This window comes from Lolium rigidum, chromosome 6 (assembly GCF_022539505.1).
Source record: "Lolium rigidum isolate FL_2022 chromosome 6, APGP_CSIRO_Lrig_0.1, whole genome shotgun sequence".
Lineage (NCBI taxonomy): Eukaryota > Viridiplantae > Streptophyta > Magnoliopsida > Poales > Poaceae > Lolium > Lolium rigidum.
Window position 1 is genome coordinate 72327519 of NC_061513.1, and position 24838 is coordinate 72352356.

The 24838-nt window shown below is 45.3% G+C and overlaps 1 long non-coding RNA gene across 1 annotated transcript; it reads left to right on the plus strand.

The window, feature by feature from the left end:
• Positions 1-21744: 21744 nt before the first annotated feature.
• On the plus strand, positions 21745-23810 carry LOC124667555. Its single transcript, XR_006991322.1, has 2 exons — positions 21745-22135; positions 23562-23810. It is a non-coding gene; the product is annotated as an uncharacterized LOC124667555 (long non-coding RNA).
• Positions 23811-24838: the final 1028 nt, after the last annotated feature.

The following is a 24838-nucleotide window of genomic DNA, read 5'->3' on the forward strand; positions in this document are numbered from 1 at the left end:
AATGTACTATGGCGTGTACCCATGTGTCAACACGTGTGTTGCTACAAACGGCTGGGCCTAGGTAAGATATGTTGACGTCAAGCGACCCTTGCAGGTGGCAAGATGATGACCAGATTGTAGCCTTGGCCATGGTGCATCTTCCTTGTCCCAAGCTCCAACACAAGCAATTCTTTTCCACGCAATACCGGTTCCTCACATCTCCAGCTGCTTGTGCATATAACACTCGACAAAACTGCAGTGACATGAAGATAACATTGATCTCTATAAATATAACATCCACCAAAAAAGTTGAGTACATAAATACTTTAGGCAGTATTGCTGATATGACAGCTCTAAGTAGCACAGCTGCAGCTTTTTAATTTAATGCTTGAATCGTCATCAGTTTCTAGCATCCTAAAAGGAAATTTAATAAAAATGTAAAATTAATCATGCTTCCTAAACAAAGAAATACGTGCATCAAATAAGTTAATTTTCATCACCATTCATCTTTATATTTATGGAAATGAGGATAGCTCCTTCAAATTTTAGAATATAACCTCAATTTTGTGAACAAATACAAACGCTTATAGTCTTATACATGTGATGGAGGCGGAGGCACCTGCCAGACAATCTCATTGCAACCATCCACACACCCTGACAGTTCAGCACAGTCGTTCAGCAGAGGAAAACTAAGGAGGCAACCTTTATTGCTGTGTCAATGAAAGAGTACAACTAAATAAATGATTTGTAATCACAAGAGAGTAGGGGACAAACCACACTGAGAATGACAACGACAAATAAAAAAATACACCTACAAAGAAATGACCAATAATGATGCATAAAAAATTACACATAGAAAAAATTATACATGTTTTCAAAGCACCTTCATGATGCATCCATATTCGTGCCTGGCATATTCTCTCGTTTTTTATTTGATTCTGCTGAAGGGCCATGATTTTGTACAATACCGAAAACCACTGCAGGATATTCTGAATGAAGTCATGGAACAAGAAAATGTTAGAAAATGATTAGTGTGGTTAGTATTAGGTAAATAAAACGCAACTGAAGACTGCACAAATAATGCCCAAAAGGACATGGTCGAGTTTTTAAGAGAACAACGGCAGCCAAGAATGATGCATATGCCAGTATAGTACTATAGAGTATAGACCCATGAATGCACATATACATGAACGGTTGGCATCCATGACCGAAGCTCCCCTGGATCGCATGCAAATAGAAATAGTAAATTAAGTACGATCCCATCTTTAAAGTGGCATATCATAACAAATATGTATAGGCTATTCATGGCGAAAATCTGTAAATAAAAAAAACCTTGATAATGGGATGATCAAAATGAGGTACAGTTATACCTTTGAGATGACAATATTGAAAATGAACACTGATATGGCTTTTGCCAATTTAGAATTAGATCTTCAGAATTGAAGTGAAAGTAGTTCTCAGCTTCTCGTTTACAGAAAAATCGCATAAATGTGGGATATGAAACCAGCCCAACAATTTCAGTTGCAATATTAAGCAATCTAAGAATGTATCCACCTCTCAATGCATGTGCTTAAACGATGGGTGTTGCTGGCACCTCACAGTCACCCTTTGTGGCTGAAGCCTAGAGAAACACGACCAGGAAGAACAGTAGGGTCTTGCCAAACTGCGACCTTTCATCTTGACGGGAGGAAGCCGGAAGAACAAGAAATACCTAAAACCATGTAATCTGCAATGTTAGATTTCAGTATCAACACTGATAGCTCCAGATTTAGAAATCGAGCAAGATGTTAATTGACCAACATCACTTGGATGGTGGTGTTCACTACCTTAAGAAGTAAAACTAATTGATTTGGCTACCACTTCTACGTGATGATGATATTTGGGCTACAATACCCTGCAAGATAAATAACATGATGGAGGTGATCCGATTTACATTGTAACAAGAACGAGCCTTTACCTGAGGGAATCTAAAGGCATCACTCGTTGGGGTATGTAGACCTCTACCGCACCGTCCGATTTCGGCGCATATGGCTACATGCCGGATGTTCGGGGACCGCTGCGGCCGGGAGGAGGAGGATGAGGAGGAGGTCCGTATCGGCGGCAGGCGGCAGCTTGATGCTGCGTGACTCCTCATCTTTGTTATCCTCCTCCACGAGAGCCACAACCGCAGGAGAAGTTGGAGGAGATCCCGCATCGGCCGCATGGCCGGAGCGCGCTGCCGGCGCGGAGGCGGCGGAAAATGGAGAGGAGGAGGCGGCGGAGGGAGAGGAATGGGAAGCGGCATGGGGCGGCGGGGTTATCGATTGTTTGGGCGATGATAGTAAAGATGATATTGTTTGCTGCGGCCTTGGGCCACATGTGTGACGATTTGGTAGCTAACATAACAAGGGAAGGGAGATACCATTTGGTAGCTATATTAGCGTTTATTAGGAGGAAGTAGCAAGGATCGCTTTCCAAATTTGTTGACGTTACCATCCGTGATTGCTTCTACGTAATTCGCTGATATTATTTCTTGATTGATTGATAGCTTTCCATGAGGAGGATGGCGTGAGTGGATGGATGATTGGACGGTTCTCTTTCTCCCAATGTTTGATGGCATTTTTTCAGTGCGATTTAACGGCTGAGATTTGTCGAATGTTTGATGTCAAAGTGGACACCATCCCCAACTGCAATTTAATAGTAAAGATTAAGTGGAGTAGATTTTTTTTTAGAATGTTTTTTCTAGAAACACTTTGAATTAGACATCTAGGCGAAAGACCGCTTGGATTGGCCCGGCATGAAACCTAGGAACAATGGGCTTCAATGGATCTTGTCTGTGGCTACCATGCCAGGCCTAAAACAGTAAAGAAGCGGCCCACGCTACGAACACTTTTTTATTTCGGAATTCTCGCCGAGAAAACATTCCGATTCGTAACTCCACCGGAGCAATCCTCACTTGAAAATGTTTCAAAAAAAAAAAAATCCTCACTTGAAAAAGAAATCCGACTCCTACCTGAACCCGAACACGGCAGCTCTCTGAACACTATGCAACCTGCAATTGTGCGCACGGCCACGTCTATATAAGCATCCAAAAAAAAAAAAAAAGACAGTTGAATCAGGCCACCTCGACGAAGACCGAGAGATCGATCGATCGGATAGTACATTAACGGCAACGATCAATGGCCAGTGTCGTCATGGAAGAAGGCTTGTTCTGGTGCCACGCATGCAGCCGCCTCCAGGTCCAGGGAACGCGCGCTGGCGAAGCTGTCGCGGCCTGCCCTGTGTGCTTGCCCGCCGGCGCCTCCTCCCTCGAGAGGATCGTCGACGTCTTGAATAGCAGAGCGTTCGTCCACAGCTGCGACCCGGCGGGACCGCCCGCCTCCGCCGAGCCGCCGCCGCTCGTCACCGTCCGCGACGCGGGGCTGACCTGCCCGATCTGCCTGGACGAGCTGGAGACCGGCGCCAGCGCGGCCGAGATGCAGTGCCAGCACGTGTACCACCCGGCCTGCCTCGCGCCGTGGCTAGAGAAGAAGGGCACCTGCCCGGTCTGCCGCAGCAAGTCCATGAACGAGGCCGACGCGGCCGGCTCCCCGGACGGCCTTATCCTCGGAGACATGCGGGGCGCTGACCACTTTGCTCTCGGTCTCGGCCGGCGAACCGCCGGGTTGGTCCGCATGGTTGGGATGCTCGACAAGGGCGGCGAGCTCGTGGGGCACCGTAGACCGCGGGCCTACCGCCTGCGCCGCCTGCTGCCCGTCCGATTTTTCGGGCCAGTGCACCGCCACCGCCAGGTAAGGGCGTGATGTAGAGGCAGCCGCGCAGGAGATAGGAAGGTGCCGCGACGACTCAATTCTTTTTCCCGTGGTTTCAGAAAATTCAATGTAAATTCAATCAGAGGAAAAACAATGTGTGTTGTGTTTGCATGTTGCATGTAAGAACATGTACACCCTATCTCCTACTTCCAACTTATATAAGTCGCCGAGTGCCAAATCTGAAGTTTAAATTTTGATGGACTGAGGTTACAATTACCCTCTTAGCCATCCAACATTATATTTTTCAAAAATAACGGGAGTTTGATATATGTACAAAATTTCGATAAAACGTTAAGAGATGTTTTTCAACCCATGAACCTGCGAGAGCCCATAGGTTCTCTTCACCGCCACTAAGATTTTTTTCAAGAAAAAACGAAACTTTTTTTTAGATAAAAGACATCTAGTGTCCGACTTTAAATTAATAAAGCATTTAAGGTTCGAAATAGAGTAGGATTACAATGCTGCGGCATACAGCTTGGCCAAGAGATAAAGCTAACAAAGCATCACATATAGAGCAACAGGAACGGCCAGTTCCCGCGTGCATAAGTCTTAGTTATCATATCATCTCCAACAAGTTTGTTTTGTGTTGAGTCTTTGCGAGGGGCGTCCACAGCCGCAACATCACCATGGTTTTATATAAGAAGTTAGCAGGTTTAGAGATCATCCTAGATTCAAAAACGTGCTTGTTGCGAACATGCCAAGCGCCCAACTTTATGTCGTCGTGGTGAACAGACAGATGCCATGGGATGGCTTAAGTTTGGGCCGAATGTGCGCTAGAGGATTCGGGGGAGGGTTTTGGTAACACAAGGATGGATTTTGGGTGGAATACCGGTACTCCCTCCGATTCATATTAATTGACTTCCATATGGATGTATCTAGAACTAAAATGTGTCTAGATACATCCATATTAGAGTCAATTAATATGAACCGGAGGGAGTATCTTTATTGATGAACTTGGCCTTGGACAGAGGTTGAAGATGAACAGTACAAGCTCTATGAACTAGGGTTTCTACTCTATCGTCTAATGTTCTGCTCCTCGAGCTCTCGTCTGTCCCGCGCAAGGGTGTGCCCCCTCTCCTTATATAGGGGAGAGGGTGGCTTACAAGGGAAGGAACCCTAATGGTATCTTTGACTAGACAAACTACTTTACAAAGCCTCTTTGGCCTCAGATGACGCCGGTATGTCTTTAATCAGGGAGCGATGACATCCTCTAGTAGCTTTTACGTCATCTTCTGCTTTGGCGCCAGGGCTTCGTTTAAAGATACTTTGCTTAGCTCATCCTTGTCCTCTAGTCTTGGAGAGAATCTTTGACCAGAGTGCCGACATGCTACAGTGAAATTCATACCGGTACTCCGGTACCTCTCTTGTTTACTTAGCTCCAGTATACCCCTCCTGGGATACCGGTAGGTTTTAACTTGGCTCTTGCCAACTTCACAAAAACCATCTGGATTGACCTACAATCCGGCATCTTTAAGAAAGAAACATGGCAACTTTGCCATACCTTTGGCCTACCGGGGGCCATTACCCCGACATTAGTCCCCGAAGCTGGTATAGTCCGGCAGACTCTGTCTGACGGACCATGCCAGGTTCCCAAACCAAACGTACCAGATTAATCTTTTCGGTTTCCAGTTAAACTCAGCTGGTGTTTTAACGAACTCAATCCGAACAACCGAACTCATCCGAGCTGTTCTGGCTTCTTTTTACCGGTTTCTTTTATCAACAAGCCTCCGACCGCTGAAAAATTTCCACTCTCATAGCAGGATATTGACCAATACCGGTTTACACATGAAACCCGATGTATATATACACATTCCCCAAGATTCATGTTAAGTGAGAAACACTTAGCGTGAATCTTCCAAAAAGCACTTCCTCTTTTTTTTGGCATCTTTTTCATACCGGTATACATAGTCCCCGAGTTTCGAGTTAAGCACGCAGTACTTAGCACGAAACTGCGAAAAACCGGCATAGCTAGTCCCCGAATTTCGGGTTAAGCACGAAGTACTTAGCGCGAAACTGCAAAAAACCGGCATAGCTAGTCCCGGAATTTCGGGTTAAGCACGAAGTACTTAGCGCGAAACTGCAAAAAACCGGCATAGCTAGTCCCCGAGTTTCGGGTTAAGCACGAAGTACTTAGCGCGAAACTGCAAAAAACCGGCATAGCTAGTCGCCGAGTTTCGGGTTAAGCACGAAGTATTTAGCGCGAAACTACAAAAAACCGGCATAGCTAGTCCCCGAGTTTCGGGTTAAGCACGAAGTACTTAGCGCGAAACTGCAAAAAACAGGCATAGCTAGTCCCCGAGTTTCGGGTTAAGCATGCACATAGAGCACTTCCTCTTTTTTTTGCATCTTTTTCATACCGGTACATAGCCTTCTTGGGCGTTTACCGGAATAGATTTTGCCAGCTTGGGCATGTTCGACACTTTGCCTGCTTGGGCTTTGTCATATACCGGTGTGAAGCCGAAGAACTCGTTGAAGAGACTGCCGAAGATACCACCACTGCCGACAACGAACCAGCCACCACTGACCAAGCTTCGGAGAATTCCTTTCCGGAATATGTCTGATGAAGCTTATCCCTGTGTCTAAAAAAACAACTCGTGAAATCCCCGGTACGCCGGGTGGGAGATGTAACAAAATACAATTAAGTCCTTTTGGTTGTGCTACTTTCAACTTTACCGGTAACTTATATGTTAAGCCGGTAACTTATGTGATTCAGATCTTGTCGGTTTTTTTTTTATTTTTTGCTTTGATCTTGCACGGTGAAGACTCCGGATTCGTTTCCGAATTCAATCTGATGCACACTTGGTTCTTTTGCTCTGGCTCTGCCTACCTCTTTTGGGTGTTTGGCGTATGAGACTCAAAGTTCTTTTGCCAAGCAAGCATTTTCTTAAACTTAGAAATAATTCGAAATTTCACAAAAAACCGGTATGGCCGGGGTTAGTTTAAACTTTCTTCGGATTGTTTGTTTTCGGTTCCGTTTCACGTTTTTCGCGTGCTTAGATCCTTCCGGTTTATCTTGCTTGCCATGAAGCCGGGTTGCGGACAGCAGCAAAGTCGAAGACTCCTTTAGGTTTAGCACGTTACTAAACCGAAAAAGAAAGTTTGCAACAAACAAACCGGCATATAGAAAAAATAGACACATTGCATTGATAGAGGCCCAAAGTGGTAAAGATTCTGCATTCATTCCCGAGTACAATCTAATGCATGCTTGGTTCTTTTACTTTGGCTCTGTCTACCTCTTCTGGGTGTTTTGACGTATGAGGCCTAAAGTTTTTTTTGCCAAGCAAGCAATTTCTTGAACCTAGAGAAAAAACTCGAATTCTTTTACAAAAAACCGGTATAACCGGGGTTAGTTAAACTTTCTTCCGGATTGTTTGCTTTTGGTTTCTTTTTCGTTTTTTACGTGCTTAGAGCCTTCCGGTTTATCTTGCTTGTCATGAAGCCGGGTTGCAGACAACAGCAAAGTCGAAGACTCCTTCAGGTTTAGCATGTTACTAAACTGGAAAAGCGAACCTTAAGCAAACAAACCGGTATACGGAAAAAATAAACATATTGCATGCAATTTCGATAAAGGCATCCCCTGAGATACATTCGAGGTGCCGACATCTCACAGATAGCAAATAAGGTACGAGGAGAACTCCTTACGTTTCACCTCCTGCGCCGACCATCATCACCTCGACGCTGCCGGCGGTGCGGTCGGAGCGCAGCCCGCGAGCAGCTAAAGACCTTGGCGGGTCCGGTGCCACCAGCACCGGCGAGGGGTACTGGCGCTCCGGGACGGTGCCGAGGTAGACGCGGTGGGAGCCGAACTCCATGATGCGGCCGGTCTTGGGGAACTTACCGCCGTTGGCGAAGCAGCCCGCATTTTCATCGATGAAGTCCAACGAGCTGAGGTGCTGGACGAGCCCAGACACCATGCGCTCGCCAGAGACGGTGAGGAGGCCCGCCCGAATATGAACTCCAGCAAGCGCAGCTGCTGGCCCCACGGTGGGCGCCAACTGTCGTCGTGGTGAACAGACAGATGCCATGAGATGGCTTAAGTTGGGGCCAAATGTGCGCTAGAGGATTCGGGGGAGGGTTTTGGTAACACAAGGATGGATTTCGGGTGGAATACCGGTATCTTTATTGATGAACTTGGCCTTGGCCATAGGTTGAAGATGAACAATACAAGCTCTATTAACTAGGGTTTCTACTCTATCGTCTAATGTTCTGCTCCTCGAGCTCTCGTCTGTCCCGCGCAAGGGTGTGCCCCCTCTCCTTATATAGGGGAGAGGGTGGCTTACAAGGGAAGGAACCCTAATGGTATCTTTGACTAGATAAACTACTTTACAAGGCCTCTTTGGCCTCAGATGACGCCGGTATGTCTTTAATCAGGGAGCGATGACATCCTCCGGTAGCTTTTACGTTATCTTCTGCTTTGGCACCAGGGCTTCGTTTAAAGTTACTTTGCTTAGCTCATCGTTGTCCTCTAGTCTTGGAGAGAATCTTTGACCAGAGTGCCGACAGGCTACAGTGAAATTTATACCGGTACTCCGGTACCTCTCTTGTTTACTTAGCTCCAGTATACCCCTCCTGGGATACCGGTAGGTTTTAACTTGGCTCTTGCCAACTTCACAAAAACCATCTAGATTGACCTACAATCCGGCATCTTTAAGAAAGAAACATGGCAACTTTGCCATGCCTTTGGCCTACCGGGGGCCATTCCCCCGACTAAATAATACGACACGGACGATCTGAAAAACTAGAAACGATGGCAAAGAACTGAGCAAAAGAGGTGGGAGACCAACGACATTCGAGGAGTTGTCTCACCACACTCCACATAAACCTAGCCAACGAACAAGTAAAGAATATACGATTGGCATCTTCCGGCGCATCACACAGTGCACATCTCCCTGTTGCTGGGCCAAATCTGGACGCCACCAATTGGCTGGAGGGGAGGCGATCAAGGATAAGCTGCCAAGTAAAAATACGAATCTTAAGGGGGAGTTTGGCTGCCCACACATCCCTTGCGTGTGCAACTGACGCTCCCTCAGACAGCTTCTTATACATGGAAGACACGGAGTAACAACCCGTGGGGTCTAGGTTCCAGACGACATTGTCAACTCCAGGTTCAAGGTTGGTGTCCTGGAGGATGAGTTGCAAGCTGGCCCATTCTTCTCTGGCCTGTAAGTCAAAGGTTCTACGGAAGCGGAGCCCTGATGTAGCTGCACAAGCCGAGGCAACAAATAGTTGTTGGTTGTCGCAGGTATTGAAGAGTGTAGAGAAAATGTCCTTAAGAGGCCTCTGCCCAACCCAAAGATCGAGCCAAAACATAGTTCGGTTCCCATCCCATACCATGTGTTTGGCTCCTAATTTAAAGAAGTGCTTGATTTTGTGCAAACTTTTCCAGAACGGAGAGCCCCCTACTCCCGAACTAGAGAATCGTCGCTGTCTTATATTTGGCTCTAATAAGCTGTGCCCACAGGGCGTTGTCTCCTTGGAACAGTTTCCAAACCCATTTAAGCAGAAGGGCTATGTTCATCTTTCTGGAACTGAGTAGGCCTAAACCTCCTGCTTCCTTAGGTCTACAGATCGCCGACCAATTGAGTAGGTGGTATTTGCGTTTCGGCCCCGCGCCTTCCCAAAAGAACCGGGAGTGATGCGAGTCAAATTTGGCGTGGATTCCATCCTGAAGCAAGAAGAGCCCCATAGCAAACATTGGGAGGCTGCTAAGACAGGAATTGGAGAGAATCAATCGTCCTCCCGAGGAGAGGAATCTCCCAAACCAAGTTTCAATCCTTGAACCAAGTCTTTGGACCAAGAACATCCATTGTTCCAGGGTTAGCTTGCAGTCCGAGATGGGGAAGGCCAAGATACACAAAAGGGAAGGCCCCAAGCTTGCAATTGAGCATATCAACCACCCTATGCTGAGTCTCAGTTGGTTGGCCCATAACAATGACCTCGCTTTTGTGATAGTTAATTTTGAGTCCGGACATTTCTTCGAAGCACATGAGGAGAAATTTCAAGTATATGACTTGTCGCTCGTAATACTGACAGAGGATTAGAGTATCGTCGGCGTATTGCAGGTGAGATACCCCCGGGTATTAAGTGTGGCACCACCCCGGCGATGTGGCCAGCCTCACATGCTTTGGACAGCATGACAGACAAAGCTTCTTCCATGAAGTTGAAAAGCAAAGGCGAGAGGGGATCCCCTTGTCGCAATCCCCTCTTTTTGCGGAAAAAGGGTCCGGCCTCCCCGTTGATGGAGATGGCAGTCTGGCCGCCGGTAACAAGCTGCATAATGCGGTGTACCACACCACTATCAAAGCCCTTAGCCCGCAGGACCTCAGAATACGAGGCGTGGGAGGAGGCGGCGCTAGCTGCGACCGTAGATGCCTATGTCGTGGACGAGCGACAGGGCCAGGAGGCGGAGCGGCGGGAGCGCGAGGAGGCGCGACGGCTGCGGGAGACGCGGGGGGAGGTGGAGCGGCAGGGTCAGGAGGCGGAGCGGCTGGAGTTCCTGGAGGTGCGGCGGCGGCGGGAGATGCTGAGCTAGCGCCGGTGGGAGGCGCGCCAGCAGAATGGGTGGGAGGAGCTTGCGCTGCAGCGGTTGCAGCGGGAGGAGACGCAGCGTCAGGATGAAGTCTACGAGCGACGACGTTTGACGGAGATGCAGCTCCGGCTACAGAGGCAGAAGTTGGATCACCGTCGGCGGCGGGAGGAGCTGGAGCAGCAGCTGTGTCAGGAGGCGGTGGCCGCGGGTAGAGCCGCGTACTTGACGTTCGCGGCGGAGAGAGCAGCGAGGGATTGACGATGGAGGAGCAACGGAGAGAGCATCGGGCGATCGTCCACCTCCATAGAGCCGGGTGGCCAGTAGGTAGTAGGCTAGAGATGAAGCAGGTTTCACATGTCATCCCGAGTCAAGGACTGAATAATGTTTTACTCGGATTAGCCGAAAATATTATTTATTCCTCGATCTAAATGACATTAAAATGAAACTACAAGTATAAATATGTAGTTTATGTAAAAAAATATCTATCGGGGCCGCCGGTTTAGGGGCGTCGGTGTGGGAACAGCTCCCCAAATAGAAAATGCAGTGCCGGCGTTCTCCATAAGTAAGTGTTGGTGCCTCTGCCAGCGACTATTTGGGGACCGTCGGTGGAGATGCTAGACGTTCCTGTTGCGCGCGCGTGCATAGACTGATCGATCGATGAAGATGAACGCAGCTGCCTTGGCAACCAGACGCAACTAACTAGGCACGCACGCGCGCTTCATAGACCACTAGATTTAGATGTGCGCCTTGGCGCACGATCCAGTGAAATTTGCATTGATTAGCGGTTTGTATAACAACGGCAAACATAAAGTGGGTAAATGATAAATTTTTTTTCTGATTTACCGAATGAAAATAGTCGTTGATCCACCTGCCTCTGTGCATCCCCCGTCAATAGCTGTCCGATTCAACTCCCGCGACCGGCGTGCGTCTGCGAGTATTTTTATATAAGCACGCCTACCTCCTGGTGCACTCACAACACCGTACACCCCCTACCATTCCTCTCCCGAGTCCCCGTCTCTGAAACTGAAATTACCGGCAGCATCAGAGTCCTCAATGACCGCCATGATGTCCAGGACCACTACATTTCACCGAAAGATTCAGGATGCGCCTGGCACGATCCAGTGAAATTCACACTGGTATACAATTTTTTATAACGGTGATAAAAAAAGCAGGTGAGAAAATTTCAATTTGTTTTTAGTTTTTTTAAATAATGCATATATGTCTGGCCAGTCAACTTCTCGCCTTTTCACACAAATAAACGTTATGTAAAATACTATATTAAGCATCTATACAAGTCGATTAAATGATGGGGCCATTTTCAAGAGAGTTGTACAAAAACATGGTACCCACCACCACGCTGCAACAGGTTGGCCATCGTCGCCGCGAACCCTAGCCCAAGCTACCTCACCAGCGTATGCAAAGCATATGGTGTGCAGTGCAGGCCCACACCGCCCCAACCCAAATTGGGCCCTAAGCGCCTTAGGTTTGGGCCAACAGGCTTCGGCCGACGCCACCCCGTGTGCCGCCCTGCCCACAGCACCACGGCCGCGCCGCTGCATCGCCACTGTGCGGAAGAACCCCACACCTCCCTCCAAACGTAAAGGAAAATCCTTTGCCACCGGAACCGTGCGGAATTTGCCCGACGACGGAAAGGGGAAGGGGAAAGGAGGGGCTGGAGCCTGGGAGTGTAAGGGATTTGGGGGTCACCCCGACGCCGCGCGCAAGAGAGGCCTCATTGCGTGCTACGGAGTTATCTTTTTCCATGTTCTTAATGTTTTTATACAATGGAATAATCTCATGTACGGAGAAATTATTTTATGCTAGTGTTACACATAGAAATTAACTTAGACGACGTAAACGGTAGCTACCCATGATTGCATTAGTTGGCGTATAAAGCTACATAACGATTTCTCTACCGTACACTAAATTTTCTGAGACAGCTCTATCCATCCTACACTGATACAATTATATGGGCCGTATGACCAGTTTCTTTTTTACTTGTCCACGCCTTCTTACAACGCCTTGTAAGTTGTAACTACCTTTTTTCTAAATCTTCTAGAGGATAAAATCGCATGAAAAAAAGACAAAACAGAGTGAAGCGAGTGATTCAAGATGGCTGCGGCAATGGCCGCGCCGCAGTCAGGGCATTGAGCAAGAGCAGATTTTGGGCGTGGGGACTGTGATAGAGGGGAGATCGGATCAAGTAAGAGTTCTAGGGAAATGATATACTTGAGAAGCCACCTTTCCAGATCAGGAGCGGGCGCCGGCAGAACTGGCCGTCGAGCAGCCACACGGCGACCAGCCGGCGAGCTCGCGAGGAGATGCAGCTGGCAAGCCACACCACGGCCGGCAGACTGCATGGAGGAGCTCGACCAGGAGGAGGTAGCTGCAGTGCGGGATTGAGGGGAGGGGCATATTGTGGACAATTGATTCCCTTCTAGTAGCACTATTGTCCCTACCTCAATGGCATGGGTTGCAGGGACCAGGGAGCGGAAATTTCGCCAAGGAGGTGTGGATGGAGATGGGGGCAATTTATTAGCATCCAGAGCTGTGTTGGAGCAACATGACAGCGAAAAGCGGAGAAGAAAATGGAGGACAACTCAACCGAAAGCGAACTGATCTGCCGGTCAGTGGTATGTTACTCTTCCCTATAGAAGCTTCATATATAAACAACAATCAAATTGAATTTTAATTTCACTTTGCTCACCCTACCAAAGATTGGTTCTAGAATTCATTCATCCTACTGAGGTATATCCATGGACATATCCATTGATTGCAAGTACACGCAAAGAGGACAGGTCTTGATATATTCATGGATTGCACTTGCACACAGTTAATTTTAAAGTACAATGGACAAATATAGAGAACTGGACAGGGTCTACAGATTTGTTTCATCTGAAGTCCTAAACTAAACACATTATGCCTGAAAGCACCGAAAGCTGAGTGCTATCTAGCATAATTCTCAAATTGATTTCCTTAACGTCATGGACCTGCAATTGATCATCAATGATTAGCATAGAAGATAGGAAGTGTCCCATCCAAAATAGAATCAGCTTATATGGATACACTAAGAAATGGACACTTGCATCTTCTATCTAGGAAGATATGTGATAGGTTGGTTAGGTGAATGCCATAATACCTTTCTGGATAAATTTCTAATGCCACATATATAATTTTTTAGACAAATTGTTGTAAAAGACATGGTGTTCCCTATTTTAATCAAGACATGCCTACTTTGGAACCAACAGACTGAAACATGTACCGAAACAAAGATAGTGAGCACCATAGTACATGCCTAACTTTACATGTTCAAGAAAACAAAAAAAAAGGAAAGGGACACATGGATGTAAAGCAACTGAAGCAATGTAACTGGGAGCATATGGACCAGAATGAGTATCTACATGATTTATCTTAATACTCTACATATTCAGGCATCATTTTTGCGTGTGCCAACCGGAAATCCCTTCTCGGATATTGATGCTCAGTTAAATAGGAAACTTAAGCACACGAGGACCAGATCAAGTACAAAGAGATTGTGGAAGAAAAAAACTTGAGAGTGCTTTATTGATGCAAGCAAATTCATCATGCAACAGAATATGACATCATATTAGATCCAAATGAATATTATCTAGTGTTCTTGTATTACTTAGTATATACAAAAGTGGAATGATGGGCTAAATGTGATCCTCATCAGCACCATGAACCACTTGAAACCTTAGCTTTAGAAGAACATGCTTAATCTTCTGTCTCTGCAAAAGAAATCCATCCTGCAACAGAAAATAACATCTTAACTCCAGATTATAAAAGTGACATATGGTATAGGAAACAGTGTAACTTTAGACGTTTTATGTAATTGAGCATTGCATAGTAGATATAGGACATGGTGAACCCACTCGAGGCTCGCCTTGTTGGATGCATCTTCTCTGGTTCAACTTGATGATCGATTCTGTGTTTATTCACTGGCTAGTCTTGCAATTTAAGTGGAGGATAGAAACAGGAAATTATCACATTTATAAATTAGTATTTGGCTCTAGTTATGTACAAACTTACAGTGCATTAGCAACAAAAAAGCATGTTGGGATCACTAACCACTGCTCCAGTCTCCATGAAGCACAACTTGTGAGGAGAGCTAGAATCCAGAACACCTTTAACATCTGCAGTCAGCCAGTCAGAGTTCCCTGACTCTGCCTGGACAGTCACCCACTAATCTAGGTAACGCATCTGCATAACAGTGTCATTATAACAATTAATGCGATAGCAAGGTCAAACTTAATTATAAGGAGCTTCCAAATAATACCTTAAACTGGTTCTAAAAATTACCATCTATAGTGTAAATCATTGACAAAGAAAGTGGAAAGATAATATACAACTTACAAAACAACTACGGGTGTGTTTGGTAGCCCGGGTGAGCTCAGAAAATCTCATCTCAACCCATCTAAACAGCCAATTTGCTGATTGGTAGCCCGGCTCGGTCCAACTCGGCACTGCCAGACTCATACGGAAAAGAGCTCTCAGCCAGGCCGGGTTGGGAAGCTGGAATCGAGCTTCGCAAGCCGACCGAGCTGACCTCGTCCCGCAAATGACTGTAGCAGCGGCCTGCAGCACCCCCAGACCTCCAACCCCCATCTATTTCCATTCCATTTGCACCCTCCGCAGCTCCCGTGGCCACCCTCCGCCTCTGCCGTCGCCACCCTCCTCCCGCGTCCTCAGCCACCTGCGCCGCCGCCAGCAGGAGCCGCCGCCTCCTCCGAGCAGCATCAACGGCCGCGCCGGCGCCCTCATCATCACGCGACGGCCTATCTCCAGATCCCCGTCGGCTGAGGCCGAGCTGCTACGGCCGACTACCGTCTTCCGCCTCTCCCGTCGGCCGCCCTCTTCCCGTGTCCTCAGCAACCCGCGCCGCGTCGACCAGTAACGGCCGCGCCGCCGACGACCAGCAACGGCTGCGCCGCCACCGAGCAGCAGCGGCGGCACGGAGCAGCAGCAACGGGCCCCCTCTGGATCTCCCGCGGAGCAGCAGCAACGGGCGCACCACCGCCCGCCGGCGCACCACCGCCCACCGGCGCGCCGCCCACCGGCGCGCCGCCCACCGTCGGCCACCTCGCGCCTCCGGCGCTCCACCGCTCGCCGCCGGTGCTCCACCGCCCACTGCCGTGTTCCGTGTTCTTCCAGGGACCCGATTGATTTTTTTAATTTTCTTTTGGGTCTTTTGTGTAAAATATTGGACTGGTCTGTAATTTCTAATGTTTTGAGCCAATCTCAACCCAGAGATGCTGCCAAACAATGTATTGACTCAGATTCTCTCAACACAAGCAGGATACCAAACACACCACAAAATCTCAGGACAGCTTGTATGAGGTGAGATATCTCAAGTGGGAAAGTAAATTCGAGGTGACACGGGCTACCAAACACACCCTACATATCTCCTGACATATTTCAGTATACATTGCACTGTATTGCATACACCAAGAGTAAAGAGCATGTAAACATAAAGATGAAAATGTACCAGAATCGCTCACACGAAAACTGTCCCAACCCGATGATGATCAAACATAGAAAAATCAAAGGGAAATGCCTTATGTTGCATATAGTGGTGGATTGACAAGCCAACACCAAGAGCTTAATATTCAATTAATTTTTAGATCATACAATTTGCATGCACCACAAACCAAATGAATGACCTATGAGGCATTGTGCACAATGAAAAGGGTGTAGAGGAGGCTGAACTCAAATTAATAATGAGCTAAATATACAAGGCATCATAGATCTGTTGACAGAATGAGCACCTGCAGGAAGAACATGAACATGAGACAGGTCAAACAGAGGCTAGAGACACTACTCTATCGACTGCAAAATCTACCAGCAAGACAAATCAAAAAGGGTAATAGGGAATGTTCAGAGAGACAACCAAATCGACCAGCACAAACGATCACAACTAAAAAATAGGAGGAGGCTTACCATCATAGAAGGAGCGCCGGACACCTGATAGAACAAATAGAAGGTGTATATATTTTTTCCTCTTAGAACTGAAAGAGGAACCTGCTCTACGGTTATGTAAGCATCGTACTGCATATGGTGACTCGTAGACAACAAATACCATGGGAAGAGAAACAACCAATAAAGCATGATTAAATCTGACAGTTGCAAAGATGTAAAAAATGTAGTGAGAGAAAGAGAGCGGGGTGGGCACCTTGTTGTTGTAGGCGATGATTGAAGCGGAAGCGGATCTTCCGGTTCAGCCCTTCCTTCCGCTGCTGGTCCATCTCCTCTGCCTCCACCACTGATAACCTGAGATTTAGTGTGTGCCTCCACATACATGAGTACATGACTACCATTTGCCCCTGTTTTTTTCTTACAGAAGCAAAAGACCATTATGTGAAATAGAAACCATTATATAAGCTAGTAAAGTGGAAAATACATGTTTATCTCTGTTCTCCTTGATTCCAAAGTAGGTCCAGCATTTTCTAAGAAGAAGACACCATCACCGCCTAATCCCCTATTGGAATTAGCGGATCTGGATAAAATAATATTCATGAGTTACTGCTGCAAAGGAAACTATGATGTCTAATAATTTATACTTAATTGATCGTATGCTCATTCAAGACTACAGGGAAACATAAAAGTGTCGAGTTATAATCTATTCTTAATATGTAATATGCTCATTCAAGACTACATGCAAAACTTGACACTTAACACTCAATAAATCATCTAGCACTCACCTTCTATTGTGTGGCAGACAAATTTTCCTGATACTGTATTTGTCATCCACAATTAGGCAGCTCGCCCACAACTCAACAGCACAGAACACCTCGCTCGCTGATGACGGAAGCTGCAAATCCTGAGTCGAAAACAACGATATCAACTACTCTCGTGCTGAAATAACATACTGTGGATAAATATTAGTAAGCGCGCCCTGAAGCCTAAGCATGAAGTATTCTGCAAAAGAAAAGGCCAAGTCCTAAAGGTGTGCAATCCTGAAGGTGTGCAATCTGCATGATTCACAGGTATGTCTATGTATAATTTGTGACTGATTACTAAGTTTCCTTTTGGGGAGACACATCGCATTAATATTTTACTACAAAGCCCAAAAGCATGTACATGCACATAGTTAAAGCAACGAAAATGCAGAAGCAGAATAACTTCCGTAGGAATTTCCATAGGCCATAAAACCCAACCTGTTCATTCACCCTGTTGCCATCATTTGTAAAATGAACAACATGGTTATTTCTCCTTACAATATCATTGCCAACCGCACAAGCAAGAATCTCCTGCGGGAGAGTGAAGGTATCAAACTCAATGTACCTGAATACCAACATGGCTCAGTCAAATGGATGCCTCCGGCAAATGAATTTTGATCTTAAAGCTTATCGAGGGGGAAGTTCAAGAATGCCATAGAATAAGCATGAGTGTGTAATTTCGAATTATATACAGATCAACATTAACATGTACGGGACAAAATCAGTGCCTTCTGGTGTATGACCAAATTGAAATACCTAGAAAAAGAATGAAGTTCGTACACTCACATTGCCATCCCGAGCCAATTGAGAATCATACGACCAAAATATTTGATGTAGAATACCACCTATTATTTCCATGTGTATAATGGTCCATCAAACTGGTAATTAAATGCAAGAATCCATTTAGAGAGAAGACCTCGTCATATATCAATTCAGTGTCAAGGTCACCCGAGGTAAAACCGGCTATTGATTTACATGCAAAAGAATTTAGAAGTTACAGCCAATAAAACATAGATAGAATCAAATAATCGAGAAAGGATGGGGAATCAAAAGAGGGAAATAGAATACGGAAAATGGGAATAACTACAGGTTACAATGGTCATGGACCCCAGGAATCCTGGACACCTGAGGAAGGAAGAAAGTCACCAGCCACCATAGAGGAGGGCAGAAAGGATTTGAAACACTACTTTCCTTCCTTTTGCCCACTGCAGCCCTCTTCCTATCCTACAAAAAATAAGCACAGTGACATGTTCGCCATGGAGGACAATAAAAATATTGCACATTCCTTCCGTACGTCCATTTAGAAATAAAAACCATTAGAGCATAGGGATCCCTAGAATATAAACTATGAGAGCAAATAAGGTAGTAGTACATTGCTTGAATACATGTATTTGATCAAGCAATAAAAAACCTTTGCTTGGATCATGGATAGTATCCATAGTTCCATCAAACCAGAAATGAACAACCGTTTTTTTCCTGAAGCAACCCAGCATAACATCCATAATTTAATTTGAGACATCAAAAATGGAACAAAACACTGAAGCATCCTACGGAACAGAAAAGAGCATGTGTACAACAACATGGATGGAGGTACTATTTGGACCGATAAAGCTGCATATAGCATGAATATGTGCGAGGTAGATGGATACCAAATGCGAACAAACTGAAATCAGAATCGCATATGAGGGAGACAGAGAGAGACCTGACATATGTGGTTGTCATCTGGACGCAGAACATTGCCTGGCCGTCGGAAGCAGGCGGCAGAGGAGGGACGCACCTGCAGCGCAGCAAAGTGTCCTAGGCCACCAATACACAACGCTGCACCTCCATTCCATCTTTTCCTACTTTGTCGACCAAATAGCTGTCAGTATAAAAATGACAACACTATCAATCACCAATACAGAGCCGCAATGTCAGCTGGGTGAACTAATAGAATGACACAAGATAAAATAAGAGCAGAACATCTATGAGGTATGCATAATAAAAAATACACATCCAGTGCTCCACAAATAGATAGAAGTAAAAAAACACTTCTATTTCTTGTCAATGCATGGTTACAAATGCAATGGAGATACACAATTATGAAGTTAGCAAATACACAGGATCTTAAAAGAGGATTACAGTGTAATTTAGAACAATCTAACATTGTTAGGAAACCATCTTATAGCGAACCAATGGAATCCAAAAAGGGCACCAACTATTATGTGTATTTGGCAAATTACTAAATACAACCAAGATCTTTAGGAAACTAACTTTAATAGGAGGCGGACCGTTACTGCTTCATATCATCTGACTGCTTATAAAGTATATGAACATTCAATGAAGCAAATATTAATTAAAGTTCCAAAACAAATATTACCATGGTGCGCAACCATTAAGTGCACTACATCCATAGAAACGACCTTTTAGTGAAGTAAAACTTAAGATTCGTATGTTCCCAAAACAATTATCATGAAAAGAGAAAAGGGAAATCAGTCTCTAATTATTCCACCTAATATATACTGAAGAGTGAAACTGAAATCATTTTGAGGCTCCAATACAAATGAAGGCTTAAGATAACATAACCAATAACTGCCTATAGATTATTATATACACAACAGTCCTAAATTCTACAACTGCAATGCATATGAGCAGGAAGCATAGCAGCACACCCAATAGGAATGGTATGACTGACAGCAGACAACGGGAAGCAAAATTAGCAACAACTAATCACCGCTTCCAAAGTCTCTTCCCAGCATAACCAGTCTATAGGGCAGATAAGAACTCCCATGCGAGACTAAGAATAGTGACCAGACGTGCAGAACCTCGCCATCTTGGTCCACAGCTGCGAGAGCCTCGCCACCATTGCCGCCAGAACCTACAATGAGCAGGAGTCACGAGAAAAGGTCAAATCGAGAGCAGCAGTTCGGGTTGCACGGATCTAGTGTTAGATTAGATAACATAGTTGATTTGCGGAGAGGGGCTATGTCAAATCCAGCTTCAGATTATGATTTATGACATAGTAGATTACAAATCTCTTCATTATCATCAAAAGGATTCTTACATTTCAGTTAAGCTTGAAAATTCAAATAAGTGAACAACATGCAATTAGTAACATGAATTATCTGAGATTGGTAGGAATAATCTTGTAACAGGAAATGATAAAATTAACTTATCCAACACCTTAAGAAACCATGCATGCCTCATTCCTTCCAGGCAGTTTTGGCTTTCTATTCAGAAGCTCCGCAAAGTATACAACCCATCGACCACATGTCCACCGTTGTCAGTGGTAAAATTCTCAATTTAGTAGCACAAACTAAATATGTAGTCACAACATGTCTGATGGTAGTGATATATGTGAGTACTGATCAATTAGGAATGCAAAGAGCACTGGCATGGTTCCTTTGAGTCCTTCCAATATTAGATCAATTCTGAGTCTGCACTATCTGTTCAAAAGCTGCAATATTAAAGGAACAACTTCACATATTTAAGAAATATATATACCTCATGTCAATTGGAAATCAATTAGAGCACAGTCAGGCTTTAGTGGCATCACCTGAATAAATTCATGTGTAATAGCACTATAAGCAAATTATTTCAGTGCATGTACAGAGAACATTCAAGATCCATAACTTTCTTTACCCATGTCAACGCCAAGACCTCACATGCCAACTTATATCACTAAATCATCAGAGTAACCACTAATATGACCTAGAGTAGTCAGGCTCTTCTCCTTTTCTGCACCAGCACAAGCACGACCATTAGGTCTCAACACAGCGAGGGGGTCAGATCCGGATCTTACCTTTGTGGTTGAGCTCGACGTGAACGTTGTGGAGATCCTCCATCTCCAGCGCCGCCCCCAGCCGCCGCCCGACCGCCGCCGTACGGGGCCACCGTGTCCTTCGGTCGGCCGCCAAATCCCGACGAAACGAAGCTGTGGAGGAGATCCTCCATCTCCAACGCCGCTTCCATCTCCATACGGGTCCGCCGTGGCCCCCGGCCGGCCGGAAAATCCCGACCCCTCTTGCCACCTGAAACCCTAGCGCCTTGGGTAGAAGGTCTGGTGGCAGAGGAGCTAGAGGGCGCGATGGAGGAGGAGCGAGCCGTCGGGGGCATAGCCAGCTGGGTGGAGAAGGCGGGGAGGCGGCCGGCGGCCAGCGGTTGGCAGATCAAGGGGTGGGAGGAGGAGGAGGGACGGGTGGAGAAGGAGAGGGATTGGGGGAGAAAGAGAAGACACGGATTGGGAGGATTTGCTCGCTGGTTCTGTCTCACCTAGCACTCTAACGTGACCCACCCAAAAATTACCCAATCCAATGACGAGTGGACCCAAATGAATGTGGGTCCTGCGTGCAGCTGCAGGAGGGTAGAACAGCGCTGTTGCATCACTTTATCTAGTGAGAGGACCAATGAGAGAGGCCGACGCGCTGCCACAGCCAACGGATGAGATTGGCTAGAATGTGGAGATACGACGGCGCAGAAGCTAGGTGCGCTATGAGAGCCCCATGGGGATGCAGCAATTATACCTTTAGATAGCTCGACGAAATCCTCTTGGGGGGCATGGGATGCAGCACGAGCGCGCAGAGGCATGGCCTGTCGATCTAGAGCGAGCCACTCCCGACAGCGCAACTAGATATGGACACGTCCGGCCAAGAGAACGTATCCAGTGAAACCGCCCAACTCGTGCACCTGCTGAACCCATGGCACATGAACCGTCCGATTGGAAAGTGAGGGACCTGATCTAACAAGATGCTGGGCCGGTGGTACATTTTACAACTTGGACCTCGTAGAGTTATACAATCGAGTGAACAGCCCTTCCTCAATCCCATCGTCTCTTTCCCTGTGGCCTCTCCTGTACCACACGGGATGAGAGCTAGGGTTAGCAAAATTTGCTCCGCCGCCTCCCTCCCCCTCCGCCGTGCCACTCGACCTTCCCCATCTTTCCTGTACCTATGGCAGGCGTTGTTGAAGCACCAGCGCAGGCCCCTCCCCCCATCTGAAAATGGCCGCGTCTAGCGAAATCGTCTTTGCGGCCGGCGGCTGGCTGGCTGCGACCGCAACTCCGGGACGTCGCCGCTACCACGGCAAATGAGTTGTTTATTTTTGCAGCTCACGTATCCAGGGTAATTTTCTATTGTTGGATTATCCATGTCTTCATATTTAGTTCTCCCATTTTGGAAATTTCCCCAATTCCTTTCAATCATGACATTGGGGATTTGGTTGAGTAGGAGGAGCACGAAATCTGTTAGCCGCTTGTTACTATGTTAGTCATCTTACCTATTCCCGTTGCTGGAACACTAGGTTAAAGAAGTAGCTTTTCGGGAAGCAATTTTGCAAGGACCAGATGCGGTTGTAGTTCGTGTGCCAGGCAACCAATGGCAAGCATTAGGAAGAAAGAACCAGTGACAGAAATATAACCATGTCATTGTTGTCCCATTTAGCATGTGAAAGCAGTTGAGCCCTTTGATGTTGTTTGGAAGTTGTGTTTGTCAGCTCATTTATTTGAAAACCAAGTCAGTTTTTGGGAAACCGCAGAGGTGTTTCACAATTACAGACTAACCTAATTTTGGCACATGAATAATCAATTATTGACAGACAGTACTTAGAAACCGATTTACATGCAGCTAGCTAGAGGAGATCAAATAGGCGAGTTACTCCTAGTTGAATATAAAGAAAATGTAGGCGATTTGCTTGCTGCTGCTATTACCGGTATATTGCACCTTCTTTTCTTCTCTCCCAGTTTAATTACATGTATGTGTGGTTCTACCTGCTCATGTAACAAGATGCACTTGGATGAGTTTAAGAATCCCTGCAAGGGCTATTGACTCTGAGCTTAGAGGATGCGTGACGCGGTGTTTTTATCTTTTCCCAGTTTAGAAAAAACAGGGTCAGGCCTGTTTTTTAATACTAAAAAATACTACAGTTTTATGAATGCTATAGTTTTTAAAACTGCAGTATTAGTCAGAGCCAAACAACTCGGATTATTTTGAACTGCAGTATTTTTAGAAACTGAAATATTTGCAGAATACTTCAAAATGCAGAGCTATCAAGTGGGGCCAAATAGTTTATTTCAGCTCCTTGAAACTTTTTGCAACATCTTGTGTAAAATAGTGTATTTTTTTGATGTCCAGTCATGTGTTGTTTAATGCCGAGTGAACAGAGCAGTTGTCATGCTGATTGAATTTCCCAATTTCTAGGATGTAATGTAAACTACGTTTGTCTAGGAGTTGAGCAAGTGAGCAGTACGTACTACACATGGCTCTTGACTGACCATATGATACAATATACTGGTCTGCCATGGATTACCAAACTTTTTCATTATGAGGTCGATGGGTTAACAGTATGTCAGTATATCATCCCTGTATCACTGAGGACTAGTTAATGACATAATTTATTTAACTTACATTATTCCACTTTACCAAAACTTTACATTATGGAGGAAAGAACGGCCTGGGAGCCAGATCATTCAAATACTGAGATCTAAAGACCAAGTTCTGTGTGACTAGAATGGTTGCTTTTCTGACTTTGATATATTTGTCTTATCTTCAGGAAAAGTTTATGCAGTATTGCATCAGTGAAGTGATTACATCTGACACGATCCATGCCTGAATTTCGGAAAATTATGGACAGTGTAATAGGAGTAACGCCAGAGATGTATGGATATCTGTAGAGTAAGCATTTTAGTGACCGTGTGTTGTAACTGATCCTATCATGTGTATCTCAGCATAAAAAGAAGAAGATTAAGCCTGTGTATATGAAGGCATGAGTTATCTTTAATGTCTATTTTTGTTTGATTGAGCTTATGTTTTGAAGTATGTATTGTACATAGAAACTTGACATTGTGCGGTTGTATCAGCTCATGCACTTGTTACCTGATTGCTCATTGCCGATTTTAGCAAAAGAGTCATGTAATTGATTGATTGAGCTTCTGTTTGGACATTGTACCTGAGAAAATTGAGAAGCTGTGCTTCTTGTATCGGCTCATGTACTTGGGCAGAAACTTCATGTAATTTACTTTTCTGTCGGTTGAAAAGCTCAAGCTTGATAATTGAGCTAATAACTATCAGAAAATAATTGCTTCTAACCTCAGTACACAGTATCTCCTTTTTAACAACATATGGATCACAAATAAACATTTTATATGCTATACTGGAATACACAGAGAACTCATCGCCCTTTCTATGGGAAGACTCCAAGTGCATAAATGACACAGAAGTGCATATACAGTGACATGGATTGGTTCCGATTATATCAATTTACACAAGGAAATGATTTAACTACTTCACAATATGACATAATAGGCATACATCACAGGAAGAGCATGCCACATCACATAATAGTCATAGTACATCACAGGAAGAGCATTCCAGGCAACGGAACACACAGAACTCATCAGTCCAACTAGCATGAACACATAAACCACATTGACAACTGCTGCTACCGTCCCCAAGATGATAGCATACATAATGAACGCTGAAATCATATCCCAGAGGCGAAATCATATCCCAGAGGCTCTCACTGCGATATTAAACAACAGGATTAAACTAGAATGTAAAATAAATCATATTATAATGTGCTGGTACAAGAAGAAACAATATAAACCATATGGGCTACAAAACAAAACATGTCTAACCTAGTAGCCACCACATCTACTTATCTTGGACCTTTTGGACACTTTTAGACCTGTAAGGAATATCAAATTAAACCACATTAATAAACCTTAGAAAGGATATCAATATTTTTTCAAGGCTTGTTATTTACCTCTTCTTATTTTTGTTCACTGGCTGTTCTAAACCCCTTTTCAATCTTTTACCACTCCCTTTTGT